This window comes from Poecilia reticulata, chromosome 5 (assembly GCF_904066995.2).
Source record: "Poecilia reticulata chromosome 5, P_reticulata-male-v2, whole genome shotgun sequence".
Classification (NCBI taxonomy): Eukaryota; Metazoa; Chordata; class Actinopteri; order Cyprinodontiformes; family Poeciliidae; genus Poecilia; species Poecilia reticulata.
Window position 1 is genome coordinate 1,266,321 of NC_088834.1, and position 17,352 is coordinate 1,283,672.

Sequence of the window (17,352 nt, forward strand, 5' to 3'; positions counted from 1 at the left end):
TCCAGGTTCCTCTGGATGAGCTGCAGGTTCCAGGTTCCTCTGGATGAGCTGCAGGTTCCTCTGGATGAGCTGCAGGTTCCTGTGGATGAGCTGCAGGTTCCTCTGGATGAGCTGCAGGTTCCTCTGGATGAGCTGCAGGTTCCTGTGGATGAGCTCCAGGTTCCTCTGGATGAGCTGCAGGTTCCTCTGGATGAGCTGCAGGTTCCTGTGGATGAGCTGCAGGTTCCTCTGGATGAGCTGCAGGTTCCTGTGGATGAGCTGCAGGTTCCTGTGGATGAGCTGCAGGTTCCTCTGGATGAGCTGCAGGTTCCTGTGGATGAGCTGCAGGTTCCTGTGGATGAGCTGCAGGTTCCTCTGGATGAGCTGCAGGTTCCTCTGGATGAGCTGCAGGTTCCTGTGGATGAGCTGCAGGTTCCTCTGGATGAGCTGCAGGTTCCTCTGGATGAGCTGCAGGTTCCTCTGGATGAGCTGCAGGTTCCTCTGGATGAGCTGCAGGTTCCTCTGGATGAGCTGCAGGTTACAGGTTCCTCTGGATGAGCTGCAGGTTCCTGTGGATGAGCTGCAGGTTCCTGTGGATGAGCTGCAGGTTCCTCTGGATGAGCTGCAGGTTCCAGGTTCCTCTGGATGAGCTCCAGGTTCCTCTGGATGAGCTGCAGGTTCCAGGTTCCTCTGGATGAGCTGCAGGTTCCTCTGGATGAGCTGCAGGTTCCTCTGGATGAGCTGCAGGTTCCTCTGGATGAGCTGCAGGTTCCTCTGGATGAGCTGCAGGTTCCTCTGGATGAGCTGCAGGTTCCTCTGGATGAGCTGCAGGTTCCAGGTTCCTCTGGATGAGCTGCAGGTTCCTCTGGATGAGCTGCAGGTTCCTCTGGATGAGCTGCAGGTTCCTCTGGATGAGCTGCAGGTTCCTCTGGATGAGCTGCAGGTTCCTCTGGATGAGCTGCAGGTTCCTGTGGATGAGCTGCAGGTTCCTCTGGATGAGCTGCAGGTTCCTGTGGATGAGCTGCAGGTTCCAGGTTCCTGTAGATGAGCTGCAGGTTCCAGGTTCCTGTGGATGAGCTGCAGGTTCCTCTGGATGAGCTGCAGGTTCCTGTAGATGAGCTGCAGGTTCCTGTAGATGAGCTGCAGGTTCCTCTGGATGACCTGCAGGTTCCTCTGGATGAGCTGCAGGTTCCTCTGGATGAGCTGCAGGTTCCTGTAGATGAGCTGCAGGTTCCTCTGGATGAGCTGCAGGTTACAGGTTCCTCTGGATGAGCTGCAGGTTCCAGGTTCCTCTGGATGAGCTCCAGGTTCCTCTGGATGAGCTGCAGGTTCCTGTGGATGAGCTGCAGGTTCCTCTGGATGAGCTGCAGGTTCCTGTGGATGAGCTCCAGGTTCCTCTGGATGAGCTGCAGGTTCCTGTGGATGAGCTGCAGGTTCCTGTGGATGAGCTGCAGGTTCCTGTGGATGAGCTGCAGGTTCCTCTGGATGAGCTGCAGGTTACAGGTTCCTCTGGATGAGCTGCAGGTTCCAGGTTCCTCTGGATGAGCTGCAGGTTCCTGTAGATGAGCTGCAGGTTCCTCTGGATGAGCTGCAGGTTACAGGTTCCTCTGGATGAGCTGCAGGTTACAGGTTCCTCTGGATGAGCTGCAGGTTCCTGTAGATGAGCTGCAGGTTCCTCTGGATGAGCTGCAGGTTACAGGTTCCTCTGGATGAGCTGCAGGTTCCAGGTTCCTCTGGATGAGCTCCAGGTTCCTGTGGATGAGCTGCAGGTTCCTGTGGATGAGCTGCAGGTTCCTCTGGATGAGCTGCAGGTTCCTGTGGATGAGCTCCAGGTTCCTCTGGATGAGCTGCAGGTTCCTGTGGATGAGCTGCAGGTTCCTGTGGATGAGCTGCAGGTTCCTGTGGATGAGCTGCAGGTTCCTCTGGATGAGCTGCAGGTTCCTCTGGATGAGCTGCAGGTTCCTCTGGATGAGCTGCAGGTTCCTGTGGATGAGCTGCAGGTTCCTCTGGATGAGCTGCAGGTTCCAGGTTCCTCTGGATGAGCTCCAGGTTCCTCTGGATGAGCTGCAGGTTCCAGGTTCCTCTGGATGAGCTGCAGGTTCCTCTGGATGAGCTGCAGGTTCCTCTGGATGAGCTGCAGGTTCCTCTGGATGAGCTGCAGGTTCCTCTGGATGAGCTGCAGGTTCCTCTGGATGAGCTGCAGGTTCCTCTGGATGAGCTGCAGGTTCCAGGTTCCTCTGGATGAGCTGCAGGTTCCTCTGGATGAGCTGCAGGTTCCTCTGGATGAGCTGCAGGTTCCTCTGGATGAGCTGCAGGTTCCTCTGGATGAGCTGCAGGTTCCTGTGGATGAGCTGCAGGTTCCTCTGGATGAGCTGCAGGTTCCTGTGGATGAGCTGCAGGTTCCAGGTTCCTGTAGATGAGCTGCAGGTTCCAGGTTCCTGTGGATGAGCTGCAGGTTCCTCTGGATGAGCTGCAGGTTCCTGTAGATGAGCTGCAGGTTCCTGTAGATGAGCTGCAGGTTCCTCTGGATGACCTGCAGGTTCCTCTGGATGAGCTGCAGGTTCCTCTGGATGAGCTGCAGGTTCCTGTAGATGAGCTGCAGGTTCCTCTGGATGAGCTGCAGGTTACAGGTTCCTCTGGATGAGCTGCAGGTTCCAGGTTCCTCTGGATGAGCTCCAGGTTCCTCTGGATGAGCTGCAGGTTCCTGTGGATGAGCTGCAGGTTCCTCTGGATGAGCTGCAGGTTCCTGTGGATGAGCTCCAGGTTCCTCTGGATGAGCTGCAGGTTCCTGTGGATGAGCTGCAGGTTCCTGTGGATGAGCTGCAGGTTCCTGTGGATGAGCTGCAGGTTCCTCTGGATGAGCTGCAGGTTACAGGTTCCTCTGGATGAGCTGCAGGTTCCAGGTTCCTCTGGATGAGCTGCAGGTTCCTGTAGATGAGCTGCAGGTTCCTCTGGATGAGCTGCAGGTTACAGGTTCCTCTGGATGAGCTGCAGGTTACAGGTTCCTCTGGATGAGCTGCAGGTTCCTGTAGATGAGCTGCAGGTTCCTCTGGATGAGCTGCAGGTTACAGGTTCCTCTGGATGAGCTGCAGGTTCCAGGTTCCTCTGGATGAGCTCCAGGTTCCTGTGGATGAGCTGCAGGTTCCTGTGGATGAGCTGCAGGTTCCTCTGGATGAGCTGCAGGTTCCTGTGGATGAGCTCCAGGTTCCTCTGGATGAGCTGCAGGTTCCTGTGGATGAGCTGCAGGTTCCTGTGGATGAGCTGCAGGTTCCTGTGGATGAGCTGCAGGTTCCTCTGGATGAGCTGCAGGTTCCTCTGGATGAGCTGCAGGTTCCTCTGGATGAGCTGCAGGTTCCTCTGGATGAGCTGCAGGTTCCTCTGGATGAGCTGCAGGTTCCTGTGGATGAGCTGCAGGTTCCTGTGGATGAGCTGCAGGTTCCTCTGGATGAGCTGCAGGTTCCTCTGGATGAGCTGCAGGTTCCTCTGGATGAGCTGCAGGTTCCTCTGGATGAGCTGCAGGTTCCTCTGGATGAGCTGCAGGTTCCTCTGGATGAGCTGCAGGTTCCTGTGGATGAGCTGCAGGTTCCAGGTTCCTCTGGATGAGCTCCAGGTTCCTCTGGATGAGCTGCAGGTTCCAGGTTCCTCTGGATGAGCTCCAGGTTCCTCTGGATGAGCTCCAGGTTCCTCTGGATGAGCTGCAGGTTCCTCTGGATGAGCTGCAGGTTCCTGTGGATGAGCTGCAGGTTCCTCTGGATGAGCTGCAGGTTCCTGTGGATGAGCTCCAGGTTCCTGTGGATGAGCTCCAGGTCCCTCTGGATGAGCTGCAGGTTCCTGTGGATGAGCTCCAGGTTCCTCTGGATGAGCTGCAGGTTCCTGTGGATGAGCTGCAGGTTCCTGTGGATGAGCTGCAGGTTCCTCTGGATGAGCTGCAGGTTCCTGTGGATGAGCTGCAGGTTCCTCTGGATGAGCTGCAGGTTCCTCTGGATGAGCTGCAGGTTCCAGGTTCCTCTGGATGAGCTGCAGGTTCCAGGTTCCTCTGGATGAGCTGCAGGTTCCAGGTTCCTCTGGATGAGCTCCAGGTTCCTCTGGATGAGCTGCAGGTTCCAGGTTCCTCTGGATGAGCTGCAGGTTCCTCTGGATGAGCTGCAGGTTCCTGTGGATGAGCTGCAGGTTCCTCTGGATGAGCTGCAGCTTCCTCTGGATGAGCTGCAGGTTCCAGGTTCCTCTGGATGAGCTGCAGGTTCCAGGTTCCTCTGGATGAGCTCCAGGTTCCTCTGGATGAGCTGCAGGTTCCTGTGGATGAGCTGCAGGTTCCTCTGTATGAGCTGCAGGTTCCTGTGGATGAGCTCCAGGTTCCTCTGGATGAGCTGCAGGTTCCTGTGGATGAGCTGCAGGTTCCTGTGGATGAGCTGCAGGTTCCTCTGGATGAGCTGCAGGTTCCTGTGGATGAGCTGCAGGTTCCTGTGGATGAGCTGCAGGTTCCTGTGGATGAGCTGCAGGTTCCTCTGGATGAGCTGCAGGTTCCTCTGGATGAGCTGCAGGTTCCTCTGGATGAGCTGCAGGTTCCTCTGGATGAGCTGCAGGTTCCTCTGGATGAGCTGCAGGTTACAGGTTCCTCTGGATGAGCTGCAGGTTCCTCTGGATGAGCTGCAGGTTCCTCTGGATGAGCTGCAGGTTCCTCTGGATGAGCTACAGGTTCCTCTGGATGAGCTGCAGGTTCCTCTGGATGAGCTGCAGGTTCCTCTGGATGAGCTGCAGGTTCCTCTGGATGAGCTGCAGGTTACAGGTTCCTCTGGATGAGCTGCAGGTTCCTGTGGATGAGCTGCAGGTTCCTGTGGATGAGCTGCAGGTTCCTCTGGATGAGCTGCAGGTTCCAGGTTCCTCTGGATGAGCTCCAGGTTCCTCTGGATGAGCTGCAGGTTCCAGGTTCCTCTGGATGAGCTCCAGGTTCCTCTGGATGAGCTGCAGGTTCCTGTGGATGAGCTGCAGGTTCCTCTGGATGAGCTGCAGGTTCCTGTGGATGAGCTGCAGGTTCCTCTGGATGAGCTGCAGGTTCCTCTGGATGAGCTGCAGGTTCCTCTGGATGAGCTGCAGGTTCCTCTGGATGAGCTGCAGGTTCCTCTGGATGAGCTGCAGGTTCCTCTGGATGAGCTGCAGGTTCCTCTGGATGAGCTGCAGGTTCCTGTGGATGAGCTGCAGGTTCCTCTGGATGAGCTGCAGGTTCCTGTGGATGAGCTGCTGCAGGTTCCTCTGGATGAGCTGCAGGTTCCTCTGGATGAGCTGCAGGTTCCTCTGGATGAGCTGCAGCTTCCTCTGGATGAGCTGCAGGTTCCTCTGGATGAGCTGCAGGTTCCTGTGGATGAGCTGCAGGTTCCTCTGGATGAGCTGCAGGTTCCTCTGGATGAGCTGCTGCAGGTTCCTCTGGATGAGCTGCAGGTTCCTCTGGATGAGCTGCAGGTTCCTGTGGATGAGCTGCTGCAGGTTCCTCTGGATGAGCTGCAGGTTCCTCTGGATGAGCTGCAGGTTCCTCTGGATGAGCTGCAGCTTCCTCTGGATGAGCTGCAGGTTCCAGGTTCCTGTGGATGAGCTGCAGGTTCCTGTAGATGAGCTGCAGGTTCCTGTGGATGAGCTGCAGGTTCCTCTGGATGAGCTGCAGGTTCCTCTGGATGAGCTGCAGGTTCCTGTGGATGAGCTGCAGGTTCCTCTGGATGAGCTGCAGGTTCCTGTGGATGAGCTGCAGGTTCCTGTAGATGAGCTGCAGGTTCCTGTGGATGCGCTGCAGGTTCCTCTGGATGAGCTGCAGGTTCCTGTGGATGAGCTGCAGGTTCCTGTGGATGAGCTGCAGGTTGCAGGTTCCTCTGGATGAGCTGCAGGTTCCTGTAGATGAGCTGCAGGTTCCTGTGGATGAGCTGCAGGTTGCAGGTTCCTCTGGATGAGCTGCAGGTTCCTGTGGATGAGCTGCAGGTTCCTCTGGATGAGCTGCAGGTTGCAGGTTCCTCTGGATGAGCTGCAGGTTCCTGTAGATGAGCTGCAGGTTCCTCTGGATGAGCTGCAGGTTCCTCTGGATGAGCTGCAGGTTCCTCTGGATGAGCTGCTGGTTCCTCTGGATGAGCTGCAGGTTGCAGGTTCCTCTGGATGAGCTGCAGGTTCCTGTAGATGAGCTGCAGGTTCCTCTAGATGAGCTGCAGGTTCCTCTGGATGAGCTGCAGGTTCCTGTGGATGAGCTGCAGGTTGCAGGTTCCTCTGGATGAGCTGCAGGTTCCTGTAGATGAGCTGCAGGTTCCTGTAGATGAGCTGCAGGTTCCTGTAGATGAGCTGCAGGTTCCTGTGGATGAGCTGCAGGTTCCTCTGGATGAGCTGCAGCTTCCTGTGGATGAGCTGCAGGTTCCTCTAGATGAGCTGCTGGTTCCTCTGGATGAGCTGCAGGTTCCTCTGGATGAGCTGCAGGTTCCTCTGGATGAGCTGCAGGTTCCTGTAGATGAGCTGCAGGTTCCTGTGGATGAGCTGCAGGTTCCTCTGGATGAGCTGCAGGTTCCTCTGGATGAGCTGCAGGTTCCTGTGGATGAGCTGCAGGTTCCTGTGGATGAGCTGCAGAGTTCTGCAGCTCATCCAGAGACAGCAGCCGCATCGTTTCCTGTGTCAAACTGTGTTTGATCTAAAACATCTGAATGCAAACCCTGTGATCAAAATTAGACACTTTATTAATTGTTGACATTATAAAAACATTCAGCTGGTTAACAATTGGAATGAAATGACAGCAAGAGACAGATTAAAGATTGAAACAGGATTTTTCCATTTACGGGGCAGTATCATATAAAGTCACTTTTTTTATCTTCCCATCATGTTATCATGTTATTCCCTCATCAGAAACTCACCTGGAGTGTCGCCTTGATTCTTTCATTCCTGTTTGAGAAATCCTGCAATCGCCATGGCAACCATCCAGCAGTGCAAAACGTCTGGGTGGGCCTAGCCCCGCCTTTTAAATGCAGCTCCTCCTCTGAGCTGCAGCTCCAGAGCTTCAGCCTCACAGAGCAGCTCCTTCAGACTAGCCAGCAGCAATTAGCGAACAGCTGATGGAGCTGCTGAGTAAGTAACATAGCTGCTTTGTTGAGCTATAAAATGACACCATGTGCCTAGAAAATACATCGGTTGTGGTTGAGATCGGCAGCAGACATCATGCTGCCACCACCGATGGGGAGAACGTCTCAGCACAGAAGACTTAAATATAAGGAATCAAGAACAGAGCAATCATTAAAACAGCAGGCAGTGTTTGGTAAAAATGTGCTTTCAAAGACAACATATTTCATTTTTAAACACAAAGTTAAGGAGGGTAAATTATTCATGGTTGCTTTCTCTTCCGTTTCAGTTAAACTTGATGAAATTGATGTTTTCCTCTCCAAACAGCCATGAGAATCCAGCAGCAGCGACGACGACGATGATGATGATGATGATGATGATGCAGCCAGTCACGTCGCCGTTTCCTGCGGCGCTCAGGTCTGATCCTCCACCTCCTTTCAGCCGCTGATGGAGAAAATGTCTCCCAAAAATTGCAGATGCAAAAACTGTTTGTGTGAATGACAGCGATGGATCATCGTATTCATGTACGGATGAGCCACACACACACACACACACACACACACACACACACACACACACACGCACTCACACACACACACACACACACACACACACACACACACACACGCACACACACACAGCCGGGACGACGGCTGCAGATCTGATTTGGTATTAACTTCCATCCTGGCTGGATGTGAAACAAACAGGTGAAACAGTTCAGCATGAACGAGACGCTTCATGCATTATTCAACGTTTTCATACAATATGAGCGGACGGACCGGCGGACGAACGGACAAACGGGCGGACAGACGGACAGACAGACGGACGGACGGACGGACGGACTGGCGGGCGGCGGGTGGAAAGACGGACGGACTCGCCTTCTATCTGATCTTTGAAACAAAATAAGACTTGATCTTTAAAAGATGTAAAAGGAAAAACAGCTGAACTAACTTGTTTCTCTATCACTTACAGGAAAAAGAAGCGAACCCAGAGCTGAGCCCAGAGGCACCCCTGGATTAATCTGAAAGGTTAACGGAGAACCGCAGCTGGAGCCTCCACACACACCAGAACCAGAACCGGGCTGGGTTTGTCCTCATCAGTCTGGAGGAAGGCTGTCGGTCTGTGTTTTCTGTTAAAATCATTTTCAATATTTTTATTTTCAGGGAAACTCAGTTTTGGGTTTTATTACCTCTAATAAAATCAGCCTGTTAAATACTTTTCATTCAGTTCATAAATCTGTTTTTTGATGATTCTACTTCTAGTTTTACTCTGAATAAAGAGAGTAAATTAATGATGCATGGAAATAAGAAGAAGATTTTCTGATTTTCTCTGTTTTCTGGACTCAAACATGTTTCAAAGAACCTGATCCAGTTTTACCTCCAGGCTGGTTCTGGACGTTTTCAGCTCCAGATTGAGCATAAAATCGGGTCCGGACCGGCCGGCGCTCGCTGAGCCATGTTGAGCTTTTGTGGATTTCTGCAGCCAAACTGCTAAACTAACTGCTGATCCTCAGTTTGTATTTTTAAAGTCGATCATCTTTAAAAGCAGAAAATGAATTTGCCACCAACATGGTGATCAGTGAGATCCATCTTCATCCTCATGATATAAGAACCTTCCTCATTACACTCCTTATTTCTCTAATTTAAATATTAAAATCTTCCTCCGTTTGAAGTTTCACAGCCAGAAATGAACTAAAATTCAGTTTATTTGTCTCGTCATGAAAGAATAAAACGGTTCATTTATAAAATCACGTTTTCAAACTAAATGTTCAATTAGAAAAGCCAAATATTTAGCTCCAGACTGGTTAGCTCCTGGCTAGCTAACTGTTAGCTAATGTGCAACTTCACTTGTCGATAAGCGGAAGTAGACTATCAAAATAAAAGCTGGATCTTGAGGCTGAATCCGTGAATGCTGAAGCGTCTCTGCTGGTAAAAGTTTGGATTAGTTTTAAAATGAAAGAAAAGAGGAAAAGAAACGAAAAAGATTTGAGATGAAGCTTCTCAAAATCTTGGCTTGGAAAACCAGGCTTTTATTTTGGTAGTCCATTTCCGGTTACCAGCAGAGCCTAAATATTTCAAACTAAATATTTAGTTTGATACTAAATCAGTCTGATGACTCAGCATAACATCTCGTCTGTGGAAACTATAGTTGAGAGAAATATGAATCATTTTAATAACATTTGTTTTTAATTCATGTTTTTATTAACGAGTTTTTACAGTGAAGTGATTCTGTGAGGCGGCGACAGATTTTACTTCCTGTATTAATAAAACAGTTTAATGGGAGATGATGAATATCTTTGCATTATCAACCATCTGTCCTGTTGTCAGCTGTAATAACACACACACAGACACCTCCAGCTACTCTCCCATTGTGGATGTGGATCATGTAGGATTGTGGAAATTTGTGCAACAATATCCATCCATCCATCTTATCCATCCATCCATCCATCCCCGGGTCGCGGGGGCAGCATCTTCAGAAGGGAGGCCCAGACTTCCCTCCCCAGCCTCTTCCAGCTCCTCCAGGAACCCCAAGGCGTTCCCAGGCCATAGAGAGACATCGTCCCTCCAGGTGTCCTGGGTCTCCCCTCCTCCCGGTGGGACCTGAACTCCTCACCAGGGAGGCGTCCAGGAAGCATCCTGACCAGATGCCCGAGCCTCAACTGGCTCCTCTCGACGTGGAGGAGCAGCGGCTCTACTCTGAGTCCCTCCCGGATGACCGAGCTTCTCTCTCTAAGGGAGAGCCCAGCCACCCTGCGGAGGAGGAAACCCATTTCGGCCGCTTGTATCCGGGATCTGGGCCGGTTGAGCTACAGAGACGTCAAGTCGTCCAGAACCAGAGCAACATGATGCACAGGTAAAAAAACCTCAGCATGTTTCACTAAGGCTGCCACACTGTGCATCACTTTACAGTTACATGGTTATAAAATATGATCTGATTCTCATTCGTCGGGTTTTTATCGTTTCTTAAAGAATTGATTTTGACGTATCGTCAGGTTGGTGGAAACATTGAAATTCAGAATAACTTCTTCACTTGCTTGAACTGATGTTTGGCTTTTCTGAAAAAAGAGTTAAAGGGGAGATGGAAACACATCTACAGAGTAATCAGTTCTGGTGGATCACCAGAGGAACCACAGTCCAAACCGCCGGGACGATCCTGGACGGACGGGACGTTCCTGGATGGACGGGACGATCCTGGACGGACGGGACGTTCCTGGATGGACGGGACGATCCTGGACGGACGGTATGATCCTGGACGGACGGGACGATCCTGAATGGACGGGACGATCCTGGACGGACGGGACGATCCTGGACAGACAGACGATCCTGGACGGACTGGATGGACGGGGCGATCCTGGATGGACGGGACGTTCCTGGATGGACGGGACGATCCTGGACGGACGGGACGTTCCTGGATGGACGGGACGATCCTGGACGGACGGGACGATCCTGGACGGACGGGACGATCCTGGACGGACGGGACGTTCCTGGATGGACGGTATGATCCTGGACGGACGGGACGGTCCTGGACGATCCTGAATGGACGGGACGATCCTGGACGGACGGGACGATCCTGGACAGACAGACGATCCTGGACGGACTGGATGGACGGGGCGATCCTGGACGGACGGGACGATCCTGGATGGACGGGACGATCCTGGACGGACGGGACGATCCTGGACGGACGGGGCGATCCTGGACAGATGGGGCGATCCTGGACGGATGGGACGGACGGGACGATCCCGGACGATCCTGCTCTCCACAGCATCAGTCGATCTGACGTCCTGCTGATGTTTTGGGATGTTTGTTTTTCTGCTGTCAATCAAAATCCTGTCAGAAATCCTCAGTTCCCCAGAATGTCAGCAGGTTTCCTGTTTGATGGTTTCAGCAGAAAAACCAGCAGAGGCTTTAAACTACTGGAGGACAAAATGATGTTCTCGGTTTTCCTGCTGTGATTCTCCAGATACTGGTCTGATCCCAGTAGTCCCAGTTTGGCCCAGCACAGCTTTCTGGGACGATGTTCCAGGAAATGGGTCAGATCTGACAGAAAGTCACTTTGATTTTTAAATTATTGCTTCGTGGTTGAGTTGCTGCTTCCGCCTCTCCTGCCACTGTTTCAGTAGCTCCTCGCACCACACAAACACACACACTCACAGACACACACACACACACACACTCACAGACACACACACACACAGACATGCACACACACACACACAGACATGCACACGCACACACACACACAGACATGCACACACACACACACACACTCACAGACACACACACACTCAGACACACGTACACAGACACTCACACACACACACACTCAGACACAAACACGCACACACATGCAGACACACGTACACACACACACCCACACACACTGACACACACACAAGCGCACGCACACACACACACCACACAGACACACACACACCTACACACACACTCACACACACACACCACACAGACACACACACACCTACACACACACTCACACTCACACACACACACCACACAGACACACACACACCTACACACACACTCACACACACACACCACACAGACACACACACACCTACACACACACACACACCACACAGACACACACACACCTACACACACACTCACACTCACACACACACAGACACACACACACCTACACACACACACACACTCACACACACACAGACACACACACAGACACACACCTACACACACACACACACAGACACACACACAGACACACACCACACAGACACACACACACCTACACACACACTCACACTCACACACACACACCACACACACACACCTACACACACACTCACACACACACAGACACACACCACACACATACACACACCTAACCCTAACCCTCTTCAGTTTTTATTAAACCTTTGGAGACATTTTATAAATTTTGTGTTGAAGATCTGAGCTGATTCCAACGCTGATGGAGATATCGTTTATTGATATCGTCTCAGTTTCATCGGCCGATACGATGTTGGTGCTGGAATCTCATGCTGACATAATTTATATCAGTCGACCTTAATGCTGCTGTTGACAGAACAACATTTTGAAGATAAAATATAAACTTTAAAGGCCTGTATCTTTTCACCGTCTCTGTTTTTACGGGAGAATTCAGTCAGCTTGTGAAACATTGTTTAGATTCTCCTGTTTTTATTTTTTATTTGATTGAAATCTGTCCGTTTCTCTCTGCAGATCAGAGCCGCCGTGAGGAGACGCTCCTGATGTCCAAACCAGCCTGGAAATGAGGAATCCCTTCAAAATAATGTTTCCTGGAAAAACTGTTTGGCTCAAAAGTTTAACTAACATTTTTTTAAACGTCTCTGGGAATGTGATGATCCCATAACCCCACTCTGATCCTCCTTACAAGGAATAAAGAAACTCTTTGCCCCTTGACCTTTCCCTCCCTCCCTCGCTGACCTCTGACCCCTCCGTCCTCAGGTCACTCTGAACATGACGGATCCAGCATCTGAACAGACCACCCAGATGAGACAAAGCGTTTTCCTTAAGAAAATACAACATTTTTACTTTTTGTGATCCTTCAAATAAAAGATGAATTTTAATTTTGTTCTGGTAAAAAGTCTTTTCACCTCCAGTCTGTATGAAGCCAGCAGGAAACGCCACAGAAACCCAGATACGACGACGACAGCTGAGTTTAAGGATTTATTTCATTGTGTATTTATTCATTTCATAGTGGCGTTTTATTTTGTAAAGCTACTTAATGTTCCTCATGGACTTTTATTTTTTAATCCTGCCCTCTCATTTGAATATAAAAGTTTGAAATAAAAGGCCCTGAATCTTTTAAATTAAGTTTAAATGTACAAATTAAGACCATGAAATACGCAAAAGGAAGAAAATATTTTTTTGTCTTTTGTTTTTATTTCATGGAGACGTTTTATTTGACAGCCCAGTGCTTGTTTGTCTACTAATGTTTGCATATTTCTTAAATATTTAAACATATTTTAGCTCATTTTAATGAAGCTGCTCTCCGTCAAACAAGCCAATGCTAACATGAGCTAGCTTAGCATAATGCTAACGGAACATTTAACTGTTGATAGAAACTCCGCTAATAATCTTAACTTTAGTCTACAGAAACTAGACAGAAATACTCAGGATATTATCTGTAACCGTTTTATTTATAATATTAACATTATAGACGTCTGACGGCTCGCAGTGATTGTAGCATCTCGCTGCGGGTTTATTTGTGGAGATAATCCCGCTGCCCGTTCATAAAAAACCCCCCAGAAACACGCAGCGCTCTGCGGTTCCACACAAACATCTAATGAGCCGATTCAACCTGCAGACGCCCACAAAGCTGCTTCTGATTAAACCTTCACTTAAGGAGCTGCTGCAGAGAAAATGTGAGCTGCAACCTGCTGGGTCATGGGAGACAGAAACAAAGCAGCGGCGCGGTCCGCCCACACCGAGGAGGAGGAGGAGGAGGAGAGCAGCAAACATGAAGGTCTGGCCTGCACATACACACACACACACACACACACACACACACACACACACACGCTCCTTCAATCAGCGGGACTTTAATCTGAGTTACAAACGTATAAAAACACAAACGTGAAGAAAACTGTTTTACCTGAAACTTGTTCTCGCATTTAAACATGAAGGCAACGTCCAGCCTGATTAGAAATGTTTCACCTGAGACCTGCTGCTGTGTGTCACAGACCAACACTCACCAACAAAAGAACAACGACTGAAATAAAACATGAAGCAGGCATTCTGTCCATCTGAACCAGGTTTTTCTACAATGCACACACTGAATTTTCTGCTCTTCGCAGGGGTGAAGGTAGTTTTAAATTCTTGGGGTACTATGACAAAAGTAAAACTGCTTCTTTGTGTGCTTTGGAGTTTCTGTGCTGATTCATTTTTTTGCGAAGCAATAAAAGCTGGTAGCTCTTTAATTGTTACAAAATAAAGCTGTATTTCCTCCTTCAGCCCACTGGCTGCAATGTTGACACCTTGAGATGCCATGAGACCTAAATCCTGAACATCATGGCATGGAGAGCATCCCAGTTTTCCATGTCTGGCATATAACCATTTATTTTAGCTTTTAAACTGGTTCTATTGATCCTGTGTCCAGACAGAGGGATAATCAGTAGGCAGCATCATGACCTGTTTGTTCTGAAGATCCTGCAGCTTCTCTTCCTAACATGGCGCCTCCTCACCCTGACTCTCACACTGACAGGAGGAACCACAGAGCTCTGTTAGGTTAAAGCTCATCTTCTGAAGTTGGGATGTTTTTCCTCCAACAGGTTCCAGAGGAATCACCTCAAACCAGATGTTGGACTGGATTTTATTTCACTGTCATTTGTTAGAGCCTCATTTTCAACAGTGGAGCTATAAAGGTTGAAAAAGGTTATAATTAAGTCTAATCAACATCAATATTTCCACTAAATAAGAGGCAATTGTTAGATAAAGGAAAAGTCTCTCAGACTCTAAGCTCTAAGCACCAAACTATTTTTTTTTATATCAGACAATTTAATTTCACATAATTATCGCGGTAGAAGCCATTTGTTTGTTAAATACTTAATGAGACATATTTACCGTGTTTGATGTTTGTTGTAAATGATGTATAGTCACAAAGATAATTAGTCCAAGTTTGTCGTTTATTGAACATTCAGAAACTGCAGCGGTTGTGATGCACCAGGACAAAGGTAAACAAAGGTAAAACAACCTGAACAGGTGATCAACTCTAAACCACTCGCACCTTTTTATTCTCCGTCTCTCTCTGTCATTTAAGCACAGCCGTTGCCATGGCAACCTCCTGCGCTCCACAAGCCGAACAGAGATTATGTTAAAAACATTCAGTCCGTTACGATATCAGGTTTGCAGGTTTGATATTTATTATTAATAAGCCTCATGAACACAGTGGTGGTTGATTAGTTCGTTTTAAACTCCTGCTCTGCTCCTTATTTTGGTAATGGAACCGAAACGCACAGGACACAATAATCACTGAGATTATTATTGTTGTTGGGTCATTAATTTGAACACGTTTTGTGGATTTTTGTTGTTGTTCTTTAATAAATTTACGAACGTTTTAACCCAATCAGAGGACGACCTGATGCTCTCAGCCAATCAGAGGACGACCTGATGCTCTCAGCCAATCAGAGGAGGACCTGATGATCTCAGCCAATCAGAGGACGACCTGCTGCTCTCAGCCAATCAGAGGAGGACCTGCTGCTCTCAGCCAATCAGAGGAGGACCTGATGCTCTCAGCCAATCAGAGGAGGACCTGCTGCTCTCAGCCAATCAGAGGACGACCTGCTGCTCTCAGCCAATCAGAGGAGGACCTGATGCTCTCAGCCAATCAGAGGACGACCTGCTGCTCTCAGCCAATCAGAGGAGGACCTGATGCTCTCAGCCAATCAGAGGAGGACCTGCTGCTCTCAGCCAATCAGAGGACGACCTGCTGCTCTCAGCCAATCAGAGGAGGACCTGATGCTCTCAGCCAATCAGAGGAGGACCTGATGCTCTCAGCCAATCAGAGGACGACCTGCTGCTCTCAGCCAATCAGAGCAGGACCTGATGCTCTCAGCCAATCAGAGGAGGACCTGCTGCTCTCAGCCAATCAGAGGACGACCTGCTGCTCTCAGCCAATCAGAGGAGGACCTGATGCTCTCAGCCAATCAGAGGACGACCTGCTGCTCTCAGCCAATCAGAGGACGACCTGCTGCTCTCAGCCAATCAGAGGACGACCTGCTGCTCTCAGCCAATCAGAGGAGGACCTGATGCTCTCAGCCAATCAGAGGAGGACCTGCTGCTCTCAGCCAATCAGAGGACGACCTGCTGCTCTCAGCCAATCAGAGGAGGACCTGATGCTCTCAGCCAATCAGAGGAGGACCTGATGCTCTCAGCCAATCAGAGGACGACCTGCTGCTCTCAGCCAATCAGAGCAGGACCTGATGCTCTCAGCCAATCAGAGGAGGACCTGCTGCTCTCAGCCAATCAGAGGACGACCTGCTGCTCTCAGCCAATCAGAGGAGGACCTGATGCTCTCAGCCAATCAGAGGACGACCTGCTGCTCTCAGCCAATCAGAGGACGACCTGCTGCTCTCAGCCAATCAGAGGACGACCTGCTGCTTTCAGCCTCCTGCTGCGTCCAGTTTGTCACCTCATGCTGAGACTCAAAACCTCCCGCGATCGTCGTGTTGCTCCGCTGCTCTAGTAAAGCACGAACAGTTCAGAAACATTATGAAATGAGAAGAAAGCTATTTATTAACTGATTAAGTCTGTTTTAGATTGTTCTTGAAAAACTAATCAGTCACGGCTGATTAGTGGGTGAACTCACGGCTGCACAGTGAACCCGTTCATGTTTTACAGCAGACAGCCGCTCCTCTCCTGCAGGTGCTGCTACCCCTGCTAAATCTTTCAGGGGTAGCGGTACCCTGCCGTACCCCCTTACTGTCACCCCTGGCTCTTCGTCACCGACTGCTGAAGCTCATGATGGATGGAGACGATCTGTGAACCTGAAGCATCTGTTGTTCCTCTGGCTGCATGTCTGGTTCCACTGCTGGACGGTGAGTTTCAGTTTGGTCTAAAACCTTCACATGACAAAATGTTCAAATTTATATATGGAAGCAAAAATACACAAGAGTATAGATTATATTTCTCTCCTGCTCTCTCAGAGATAATTTCATTCTAGATGTCACAGCTCAACCAATAAATGAACAAAAATGCTGAAAAAAAACACTAATGCAAAACTAGAGAGAAGAGTTATGATTATGAAGATATATTTACAGGTTGGGGTTAGTCCTGGTCTAGCAGATGCTGCTGGAGATCCAGAGCAGCAGAGAAACGGAAAAGGTTGTGGACAGAAAGCTGGACAGGTTGTGGACAGAAAGCTGGACATGTTCTGGACAGAAAGGTGGACAGAAAGCTGGACAGTTTCTGGACAGGTTGTGGACAGAAAGCTGGACAGGTTGTGGACAGAAAGCTGGACAGGTTGTGGACAGAAAGCTGGACAGTTTCTGGACAGGTTGTGGACAGAAAGCTGGACAGGTTGTGGACAGAAAGCTGGACAGGTTGTGGACAGAAAGCTGGACAAGTTGTGGACAGAAAGCTGGACAGGTTGTGGACAGAAAGCTGGACAGGTTGTGGACAGAAAGCTGGACAGGTTGTGGACAGAAAGGTGGACAGAAAGCTGGACAGGTTGTGGACAGAAAGCTGGACAGTTTCTGGACAGGTTGTGGACAGAAAGCTGGACAGGTTGTGGACAGAACGCTGGACAGGTTGTGGACAGAAAGCTGGACAGGTTGTG

General features: G+C 49.9%; 2 long non-coding RNA genes across 2 annotated transcripts in view; both read left to right on the forward strand.

The window, feature by feature from the left end:
* The window catches only part of LOC103464260 (uncharacterized), a 34,575-nt gene extending 26,297 nt beyond the window's left edge, over positions 1-8,278 (forward strand). Inside the window, exons 4-5 of the long non-coding RNA XR_533625.3 lie at positions 7,384-7,473; positions 8,029-8,278. This is a non-coding gene — a long non-coding RNA (uncharacterized LOC103464260). The remainder of the gene's footprint in view (positions 1-7,383; positions 7,474-8,028) is intronic.
* A 91-nt stretch (positions 8,279-8,369) lies between these two features.
* Positions 8,370-12,643, forward strand: LOC145551603 (uncharacterized). Its single transcript, XR_014087472.1, has 2 exons — positions 8,370-9,909; positions 12,276-12,643. It is a non-coding gene; the product is annotated as an uncharacterized LOC145551603 (long non-coding RNA).
* Positions 12,644-17,352: the final 4,709 nt, after the last annotated feature.